Genomic DNA, 11,711 nt, shown 5'->3' with positions numbered 1-11,711 from the left:
CCAACTAACTCAGACAACAAGAGGCGACTTCAGGATTCAGTCACACTTTGATTGAAATAAACGTGTTATAATTTAAAGTCGGCATATCCATAATGTCATTATGATTCATTTCAATGTTAAATAATTATCTACAACTCACTTCTCACTAATTTGAAATGTCAGTTGTAGATATCCGCGACTTTTTCTTACATAAGAGATATCATGAAGGATTTATAGATATCTAAAGTTTAATTCTGATTAATCAAAATAAATGACTGATCGGTCGGCTTGTACGAATGAATTTCAGATATTTAGAGTCAGAGACTGAAACACAATTGTAATAGTGAAAATTACATTTGTAATAGCTATTATCTAGAATGATATCTATAATTAAATCAAAGACATCTGTAAATTAGTTCCGACTAGTCAAAATGTCATTCTACATATGTAAATAGAACTGTAACACTTCCACTGCTGCCCATCATCCTTACTGATTAAATGTCAAAAGGCTTACCAAATTAGAAAAATATTTATGCACATACATTAAGAAGAAACCTAGGAGGGAAATCTAGCTGAGAAAATCATTTCAATGCTTTCAAGAATCCAATTATTTAGTTAAGTTCAAATTTATATTAATATCTCCTAATGATCCAACCTGAAACAGCAAATTCGTGTCCGTTTAGCAGCCTGGTGACTTCTTCAAGTCCCGTCCAACCGTCTCGGTCCCAGCACCTACAAGATTATCACAACATTTTAAGTTTAAAGCTGACAGTAATGGACGACTCACTGATGTCCTACACAGAATACAAGCAGTGTCAGGTCCTGTGGAATAAAGAATCTGACCGGCTCGATGAGTTTGCAGCTCAGAGGGACGTATGCACCGCTAAAGATGTACGCCATGTCTCGTGGTACACGCAGGTCATATCTTCATCTGACTTTGGCCCTTACACAAAATATGATGATACGATTAAGAACATAAAACATTTTCAGGGTGAAAACATCCGAGTGGTATTCTGTGATCTGATGATCATTTACCAGGTTGAGTTTTCTGCTCAGGGCTGAAGTTGCTCTTCTTTGCGAGCGAGGAGAAGGCGTCAGTCAGCTTTCCTGGAAAACGAAAACAAAGAATGAAAAAAGCAATAATGAAACAGAGGAGACTGTGATCATTAGAAGGTTCAAAAATGTAAATCAGAGGCCGTTTCACCTGCGGTTTGTCGTTGACCAGTTTGCCCATTTGCTCTCCATCACGGTCAGTGTTTCACCCGGCTGCTGCTCCACCAGCAGCCCCAACTGCCTCAGGTGGCAAACGTGAGCAGGTGATCCACACCGTAGCTCTGATGAGGTTTAAGCAGAGAAACATGTCGCAACATTAGACCAGTGGCATCTTAACTGGGGCTCAGGTTTGAAGGACAGAAAGACGTGAACAAAAAAGACGATAAAACCAATGTGTCCCGTCTCTATTACTTACTTCTTCATTCAGTTTGAATCTCACCTGTAGATACTGCGCTTTCAAAGAGCGGAAATCTTTGGCAGGAGTCCTGTGAGCACAGACCGTCGAATAATTGTTAAAACAGCATTTTGGCACATCTTTAAGAGCAATTATATCAAATAAAACTCACCGTTTTCCGTGATAGACAGAAGGCAAAGCAGCCTCAGACTTCTATCATGGAGACCTTGAAAAAAAAAATAATCCAGCATATTACGATTGTTATTTCACCTGCTCGTACGTCACAGTGTGTTTAATGAACGCACCTGTCGGTTGATGTGCTCCTCTATGAATGAAATGCATTCACGGATTTCAAATCCTTCAAGTAATGCTGGAATAGACAAGGTTTGTATCAAAAAAAACAACTAAAGAAACAGTGCGTCTATGAGCAGCAGAGCAGATTGTTCTCACAGTGTTCAGTCTTCAGCAGCTCCTGAAAATCCTGCTTCGTTTTCTTCTTCATGATCGATTCACTGGCGCCGATGTCTGAAAGAGAAGAAGCTCTTCAGCCGCAAGGTCTGAAAATATTTCTTCAACCTGAACACGGTGAACGGCTGTACCACTCACGTAGACTAAGCAGCCGATGCTCCTGTTTAACCCTTTCAGCTCCTCCACACAAACGTCTTCATCTGCTTTATGTCCATCCCCCGACGCTTCTGCAGAATTAACAAAAACAGTGTCAGCTATGTCAGTCACCTTAGTTACAACGACTGACGAGGGCGATAAGGTTGTCACATCATAAGCAGTCTGGAGATTCCTGGCTTTCTGACTGAGGAAGCCAAAGACGTTGGAGAAATGCGCGTTTCTGATTTCGTTAAAGACCTACGAAACACGCGAGAGTCAACACCATTAAAAAGATCTGCAGCAGACGGTTCTCCTCTAACATCAGCGCTCTACCTCCTTGTCCTGAGAGTTCGCATGACTTTCATGCTTTTGTCCGAGGAGGTAACCTCAGGCCCAAACTCCACACATCCTGTGGAGCAGACGCTGTGTGAGACGACAGATCGACACGCGAGCACAAACAGAAAAAACTGCAACCAGGATCTTTAACGACTGGGAGGTTCACAAAGCTCTGAGTATAACACTATTTCTTCATTTATTGAGCCCAGAGTTCATCTTATGCTTTACAGTGTAAAATAAAACAGGGTCCTTAAAATGTATTCCTCTTACACCAACCAAAATATATGTAAGGATGTGGACCATATGTAAAGTAGGCTCCTGAGAATCTAAAAAATTAGATCGTAAAATCACAATTGATAAATACATAATGTAAATGTTGTCGTTCAGGGTCTCTCACGTCAAAACAATAACAAGTAGGTAGTTTAGTTTGTAGAGTTTAGGACTCTCCACAGGTTGCTTTGATACCCACCACATTTGATCCAAATATATCATCCACGAGTCCTTCATAGACAACTTGTGAACACAGAGGAGTGACAAAGTCCACATCTGCAAAGACAACGACAGGTTTAGGGAGGACGAAGCAGAGCTCGGCATGCCGTCCCGCCAAGACGAGGACACGTGGCTGCTTCTTACCTCTGTCGATGAGAAAAACCTTTCCATCTCAGCCTGATGAGTTCTTTGCTCTCCCTCCTCAACCTGCTCCCTCCACGACTCGTACGCCATCTGGTAGCAGACAGACGGGACACAATTCATGGCAGTCCTTAATCGTGAGGATTCAAGAGAATGTTTTTGGTCTGTGATCATATGCACCTTTGAACATCGTCCGATCCCGTAGATCTTTGAGAATGGGCCGTAGAGTGAGTGAAGGAGGTGCAGAGCGCTGCCGGCTGTCCTCACCCACCGCTGGTCTCCCGCCTGTAAATCATGTATCATGCCTCACTCATGTAACTTTTTTCTGAAACCATTTATTATTATTGTATCACAAATAAATAATTAATCGTTTCAGCTCTCTAATTTACCAGAAATTGTCTCGGAAGAATTCGGGCAGTCTCCAGACTGATGATGTCGTCGTCAAGCGGAAGAAGGTTGAAAGCCCATTCATCGGTGGTCACACTGTGAGAAGGTGACAAAACTCAACACTCTTTCACCAACTGGTAACAAAACGCAAAGAGGCAGAAAAGATGTTTATTTACCACCAAAGATGCCCTGCTCCTCCAACACCGCTCACACGCGTAGAACTGGACGACACAGGAGGGTCAGAATAAAGAACGTGATTCAAAACAATATACAGCAGAGTCTGTGCACCATGGCAGAGCTCACGTACCTCTGAGGGGTAAATATGATCTTGTATCTTCTAAATTCCTGCTGCTTTGTCTGCATTGGCCACATCTGGAAACAAAAAGGAAGGAAGAATAAAGAATACTGCATGAAAACACTGAATTATTAAAGATACGTAAAAACAAAACATTAGTTCTACTTACCACATATCCATTTCACAGTTTGTATTCTTGGCCGGATCAGAAAACAGAGCCTAAAGGAGAAATGCCACATGCGAGGTGTCACACTGTGTGGTGTTGTAAATGATATCAGGAGTATGGAGGCGGCAGGACTCACGATCTGAAGTGCTGACAACAGGTTTGTGTTCCACTTTGTAGAGTTTGTCGACTTCATGTTGCTGTAAGAGAAAAAAAAAGGACAAAATCAGCTTTCACCAGGAAGAAGACTCTTTTGTAGGAACGCCGGAGCAGTTGGGGGGTAAGGGCCTGCTCAAGGCCTGAGTTCTTAATGAAGGAGGACACAAGTTTCTCAATCTCAGAAGAAAGTGACAGCTGACAAAGGGTTCACCTTTAGTGTTGACACATTTGCGATGGCGGTCCAATGGGCTCATCAAATCTGCCTCGATGAAGAGGTCCTTCTTCCCGGGAGCTGTGTGACAAGAGAGAAGATAGAAGAGTGAAGGTCGAAAATCTGAGGACACCAGTTGACCAGTTAAGCCCATGGCTCCTTCCTAAGATGTAAATCTTTGAAGGACTGAGTCATTTCTAAAACAGCTGGGCACTCTAATTATTTGCAAATGTACTCTCACAAACACAAACAATTGTGCATTTTGTTGGGGACATTTTCAGCGGTGGATTCATCCACATTGGTGCTCAAGTGGCAGCAGGATGGTGTTTGCCTGATTTAATGGTGTATAATTAGTGGTGGGCCGTATCGCGTTAACGCGAGACTCTTATCGGGCAATAAAAAAATATCACCATAATCTTTTTTCAAGTTGGGTTGGTAGCTGGGTCTACTACGCAAACCATGATGACTTTTACCTGATATTTTAGCACGGATGTATACCTAGCCGAATTGCACTGTAGGGGGCGAGAACGAGTCTTCGAACCTGTATGCTACGTTACCACATCAACGTGACTCACGGAGCAGCTACGAAGCCGCCGGGTTTGCTTCAGGGAAAATTCTTTTTAAGAAGCTTCCAATGGAAACCTCGACAAGACTAAGGTTGTTGCACCTTGTGCAATGTGGAATTAGTTTACTGTAGGAGTTCTTCCAGTCTCAAGTACCACCTAAACGCAAAGCATCCCTTAGCTGATGCTGCAGATGATGCATTTTGGAAACAGGAGATGAGCCCCTGGTCTAATGCGTCACCTGGCTTAAGAAACCCGTTCTCAAAGACTTACTTAGGTAGCACACATATTCTGAATGAGCCATTTAATCTAGATTAATCTAGAATAATTCCAGTGGGACTGATCTAGATAAAAAAAATTATATATGCCCAGCACTAGTATAAATAGATATATATATATTACAGTAGTAACAGACAATACCTAATGTGGCCTTTTTAAAATCACAATAAGAATACAATATCTTGTTCGCCGCTTCGACGGTATGTTGGACCATTGGTCCATGAGATCCACACCTCCTTCGTTTTGTTGTAAATTGTATGATCTCTGGCTTTCTTCTTCATGTTGTCATCCATGCTGTGTCGTTGTGCAGGTATGAGAAGGACAACAGCTTGTTCGTCTTTGGGACATAGCTCACCATAGACATCCTCCACAGAATCCAAAGACGGAACTGTAACGCTCCCCGGAGACTAGTGGTTTTGCAGAAGTTCTGAAGTTCTGATTCCTTCTTAAATATGTAACAGGTCAACAGATGTCCGCAGTATATGTATTCCTGACTGGAAACACTTTAGACCCATGTCTGCAAATTAGTGGAGGAATTCCAAATCTATGCTTATTTATAAGATACAAAAGTAAAAATAAAAAACAACAGTTTCTGTGCATGAAGAAGTACCAAATTGTTTCTTTGTAAATATTATGAGATTAAATGTATTGATTTAGATGTTGTGAGAGAAAAAAACCACACCAAGCTTAGAATTCCATTGGAAATGAATGGGGGTCACTTTTGACCCATGTTGCCGTTAGAGGGGTGTTCAATAGCTTGCACATTTAAGGGTTAAGGAACCCGTTCTCAAAGACTTACTTTTAGTCATTACTTAGGAGCACACATATTTGAATGAGCCATTTTAATCTAGATTAATCTAGAATAATTCCAGTGGGATGATTTTTTGTTGTGATGTCGTTATCATTTATTTATTTTATATCTTCACTGTAACCTTTGCACCATTATGTCATGGCTATCTGCACTTTATCTGTTTTACTGTTATCTGTAAATTATAAGCTTTAATACCTCCACCTATTTATGCTGTCAGTCACACCAGTCACTTTATTGTCATACCTGCTGCTGATATGTGCCTGTTACCTCCAGGCTTTGCACAAGTCTATGCACAGTCTATGCAACTTTTTACAGACAGTAGCTCATATTAGTAATTGTACAGTCTATGTTAATCTTGCACTTGTAGTGTTTTTTTGCTATAGTGGTATATATATATAGTGTAGGTGGTAGTTGTTGGGTGGTTTTGTTGTGCATGTCTCTACTTGTTTATTTATGTGTGCACACTATGGGGGAGGCTTGAATCTCATTGACTGTATAATGACAATAAAGGCATTCTATTCTATTCTATAAAAAAATGTATCTATGCCCAGCACTAGTATAAATAGATATATATAATTACAGTAGATATAACAGACAATACCTATGTTGGCCTTTCCATTAGAAAATTTAATTTTTACTCTTGAATGCTTTAGTACAAAGGCCGTATTGAATATATGCATGATATATGTGTGCACATACAAATCATAAGTCAAATCAGCGCTGAATTTGGCTGAATTATGAAAGGCATAAGAGCCGTTTGGGACCCAAAAGAGCAACTCTTGTCCTTCTGAGTCAAATGATCCGACTCCCTAAAAAGCACTGAACTCCCCATTAGAAATTTGCGAAGATTATTTAGAGTCAGAGACTTGAAACACATAATTGTAATTAGTGAAAATACATTTGTAATAGCTATTATCTAGAATGATATCTATAATTAAATCAAAGACATCTGTAAATTAGTTCCGACTAGTCAAAATGTCATTTCTACATATGTAAATATGAACTGTAACACTTCCACTGCTGCCCATCATCCTTACTGATTAAATGTCAAAAGGCTACCATAATTAGAAAATATTTATGCACATACATTAAGAAGAAACCTAGAGGGGAAATCTAGCTGAGAAAATCATTTCAATGCTTCAAGAATCCATATATTAGTTATGTTCAAATTTATATTAATATCTCCTAATGATCCAACCTGAAACAGCAAAGATTCGGTCGCGTTTAGCAGCCTGGTGACTTCTTCAAGTCCCGTCCAACGTCTCGGTCGCGCACCTACAAGATTATCACAACTTTAAAGTTTAATAAAGCTGACAGTAATGGACGACTCACTGATGTCCTACACAGAATACAGTCAGTGTCAGGTCCTGTGGAATAAATGATCTGACCTGCTCGAGTGATTTGCAGCTCAGAGGGACGTATGCACCGCTAAGAATGTACGCCATGTCTCGTGGTACACGCAGGTCATATTCTTCATCTGACTTTGGCACCTTTACACAAAATATGATGATACGATTAAGAACATAAAACATTTTCAGGGTGAAAACATCCGAGTGGTATTCTGTGATCTGATGATCATTACCAGGTTGAGTTTTCTGCTCAGGGCTCTGAAGTTGCCTTCTTTGGCGAGCGAGGAGAAGGCGTCAGTCAGCTTTCCTGGAAAACGAAAACAAAGAAGGAAAAAGCAATAATGAAACAGAGGAGACTGTGATCATTAGAAGGTTCAAAAATGTAAATCAGAGGCCGTTTCACCTGCGGTTTGTCGTTGACCAGTTTGCCCACTTTGCTCTCCACTCAGGTCAGTGTTTCCACCCGGCTGCTGCTCCACCAGCAGCCCCAACTGCCTCAGGTTGGCAAACGTGAGCAGGTGATCCACACCGTAGCTCTGATGAGGTTTAAGCAGAGAAACATGTCGCAACATTAGACCAGTGGCATCTTAACTGGGGCTCAGGTTTGAAGGACAGAAAGAGGTGAACATAAAAAGACGATAAAACCAATGTGTCCCGTCTCTTATTACTTCCTTCATTCAGTTTGAACTCACCCTGTAGATACTGCGCTTTAAAGAGCGAAATCTTTTGGGCAGGAGTCCTGTGAGCACAGACCGTCGAATAATTGTTAAAACACGCATTTTGGCACACTTATAGAGCAATTATATCAAATAAAACTCACCGTTTTCCGTGATAGACAGAAGGCAAAGCAGCCTCAGACTTCTATCATGGAGACCTTGAAAAAAAAAAAATAATTCCAGCATATTACGATTGTTATTTCACCTGCTCGTACGTCACAGTGTGTTTAATGAACGCACCTGTCGGTGATGTGCTCCTCTATGAATGAAATGCATTCACGGATTTCAAATCTTCAAGTAATGCTGGAAAGACAAGGTTTGTATCAATAAAAAAATAAAAAAAAACAGTGCGTCTATGAGCAGCAGAGCAGATGTTCTCACAGTGTTCAGTCTTCAGCAGCTCCTGAAAATCCTGCTTCGTTTTCTTCTTCTCATGATCGATTCACTGGCGCCGAGGTCTGAAAGAGAAGAAGCTCCTTCAGCCGCACAGGTCTGAAAATATTTCTTCAACCTGACACACGGTGAACTGCTGTACCACTCACGTAGACTAAGCAGCCGATGCTCCTGTTTTAAACCCTTTCAGCTCCTCCGACACAAACGTCTTCATCTGCTTTATGTCCATCCCCCGACGCTTCTGCAGAATTAACAAAGCAAAACAGTGTCAGCTATGTCAGTCACTTAGTTACAACGACTGACGAGGGCGATAAAGGTTTGCTCACATCATAAGCAGTCTGGAGATTCCTGGCTTTCTGACGGAGGAAGCCAAAGACGTTGGAGAAATGCTCGTTTCTGATTTCGTGAAGACCTACAAAACAGCGAGAGTCACACACATTAAAAAGATCTGCAGCAGACGGTTCTCTCCTCTAACATCAGCGCTCTACCTACCTTGTCCTGAGAGTTCAGCATGACTTTCATGCTTTGTCCGAGGAGGTAACCTCAGGCCCAAACTCCACACATCCTGTGGAGCAGACGCTGTGATGAGACGACAGATCGACACGCGAGCACAAACAGAAAAAATCTGCAACCAGGATCTTATACGACGGGGAGTTTCACAACAGCTCTGAGTATTAACACTATTTCTTCATTATTGAGCCCAGAGTTCATCTTTATGCTTTACAGTGTAAAATAAAACAGGGTCCTAAAATGTATCTCTTACACCACATCCAAATATATGTAAGGATGTGGACATATGTAAAGTATGGCTCCTGAGAATCTAAAAAATTAGATCGGTAAAATCACAATTTGATTAAATACATATGTAAATGTTGTCGTTCAGGGTCTCTCACGTCAAAACATAACAAGTAGTGTAGTTTAGTTTGTAGATGTAGGACTCTCCACAGTTGCTTTGATACCCACCACATTTGATCCTAATATATCATCCACGAGTCCTTCATAGACAACTTGTGAAACAGAGGAGGGACAAAGTCCACATCTGCAAAGACAACGACAGTGTTAGGGAGGACGAAGCAGAGCTCGGCATGCCTCCGCCAAGACGAGGACAGTGGCTCCTTCCTCGTCGTCAGTGAGAAAACCTTTCCATCTCGCCGATTCTTGCTCTCCTCGCCTTCACAACACTGCTCCTCTCTCCCAACCTGCCCCTCCACCTCGTACGCCATCTGGTAGCAACAGACGGCACATTATGCAGTCCTTAATCGTGAGATTTCAAAAGAATGTTTTTGGTCTGTGATCATACTGCACCTTTGAACATCGTCCGATCCCGTAGATCTTTGAGAATGGGCCGTAGAGTGAGTGAAGGAGGTGCAGAGCCTGCCGGCTGTCCTCACCCACCGCTGGTCTCCCGCCTGTAAATCATGTATCATGTCTCACCAGGTAACTTTTTTTTCTGAAACCATTTATTATTATTGTATCACAAATAAATAATTAATCGTTTCAGCTCTCTAATTTACCAGGAAATTGTCTCGGAAGAATTCGGGCAGCTCCAGACTGATGATGTCGTCGTCAAGCGGAAGAAGGTTGAAAGCCCATTCATCGGTGGTCACATCTGGAGAAGGTGAACACAACTCACACTTCTTTCACCAACGTGGTAACAAAACGCAAAGAGGCAGAAAAGATGTTTATTTACAACCAAAGATGCCCTGCTCCTCCAACACCGCCTCACACGCGTAGAACTGGACGACACAGAGGGTCGAATAAAGAACGTGATTCAAAACAATATACAGCAAGTCTGTGCACCATGGCAGAGTACACGTACCTTCTGAGGGGTAAATATGATCTTGTATCTTCTAAATTTCCTGCTGCTTTGTCTGCATTGGCCACATCTGAACAAAAGGAAGGAAGAATAAAGAATACTGTGAAATACACCTGAATTATTAAAGATACGTAAAAACAAAACATTAGTTCTACTTACCACATACCATTTCACAGTTGTATTCTTGGCCGGATCAGAAAACACGAGCCTATAAAGGAGAAATGCCACATGCGAGGTGTCACATTGTGTGTGTGTAAAAGGAAATCAGGAGTATGGAGGCTGCAGGACTCACGGATCTGAAGTGCGTGACAACAGGTTGTGTCCACTTGTAGAGTTTTCGTGACTTCAGTTTGTGTAAGAGAAAAAAAAGGACAAACAGCTTTCACCGAGAAGAAGACTCTTTGTAGGAACGCGCGGAGCAGTTGGGGGGTTAAGGGCCGTGCTCGACTAGCGCAAGGCACTGTAGTGGTCTTAATTGAAGGACAGCAAGTTTTGCCTTACAACAAGTTATCTACGAAGTCAATCAGTAAGAAACGACTGACAAGCTGAAAGAGGTGTCATTCACTTTCATTTAGTGTTGACACATGGCGATGGGGTCCAATGGGCTCATCAAATCTGCCGCGATGAAGAGGTCCTTCTTCCCAGGGAGCTGTGTGTGACAAAGAGAGGAAGATAGAAGAGTGAAGGTCCGAAATCATGCGAGGACACCAGATTGACCAAGTTAAGCCCATGGCTCCGTCCTAAGATGTAAAATCGTTGAAGGACTGAGTCAGTTTTATAAAACAGCTGGGCACTCGCAATTTTTGCAAATGTTTACTCTAAACAAAACACAAACAATTGTGCATTTTTTGTTGGGGACTATTTTCACGGTGGATTCATCCACATTTGGTGCTCAATGGCAGCAGGATGGTGTTTTGCCTGTTTCGGTGCATGAGGAGTACCAAATAGTTTTCTTTGTAAATTATTATGAGATCTAATTATGATTTAGATTTGTAGAGAAAAAAAACACAACCAATGCTTAGAATTCCATTGGAAATGAATGCGGGTCACTTGTTGGACCCATGTTGGCGCGTTAGAGGGGGTTTTTCAATAGCTTGGCCATTTAAAGGGTTAAGGAAACCCGTTACTCTAAAGACTTAACTTAGAGTAGCACACATATTCTGAATGAGCCATTTATGAATCTATTTAATCTAGAATAATTCCAGTGGAACTGATCTAGATAAAAAAAATTATCATGATGCCCAGCATAGTATAAATAGAGATTATATAGTTACAGTAAGTGAGACAGACAATACCTAATGTGGCCCTTTTTAAAATCACAATTAAAGGAAAATACGGAATATCGACAGACTCTGACATCACAGAAGTCAGAGTCATCAGATGAGGTGTGGCAGAATGTGCAACATCTGTTTTTTCAGCATTTGAAACTCACCAGAAGAGTCTGCTCTTTCTGGGTGAGTACCGGCTCTTCCAATTATTCAGGCTGTTTTGATTGTGCGTAATGGGGGACACAGATAACATGTATAAGATTCAATACTTTCCTTTGTACAAGCATTCAAAGTAAAAAGTAAATT

General features: G+C 41.4%; 1 protein-coding gene and 2 pseudogenes across 3 annotated transcripts in view; 1 reads left to right on the top strand and 2 right to left on the bottom strand.

Annotated features, from left to right (window-relative positions):
- The window catches only part of vps33b (VPS33B late endosome and lysosome associated), a 21,703-nt gene that overhangs the window by 1,494 nt on the left and 8,498 nt on the right, over positions 1–11,711 (top strand). The window lies entirely within an intron of this gene.
- On the bottom strand, positions 679–5,345 carry LOC113746294 (vacuolar protein sorting-associated protein 33B-like; annotated as a pseudogene).
- On the bottom strand, positions 7,088–10,306 carry LOC113746389 (vacuolar protein sorting-associated protein 33B-like; annotated as a pseudogene).

This window comes from Larimichthys crocea, chromosome VIII, assembly GCF_000972845.2.
Source record: "Larimichthys crocea isolate SSNF chromosome VIII, L_crocea_2.0, whole genome shotgun sequence".
Taxonomy (NCBI): domain Eukaryota; kingdom Metazoa; phylum Chordata; class Actinopteri; family Sciaenidae; genus Larimichthys; species Larimichthys crocea.
The sequence above is the reverse complement of the archived record's forward strand: the minus strand, read 5'-3'. Positions and strand labels throughout refer to the sequence as shown.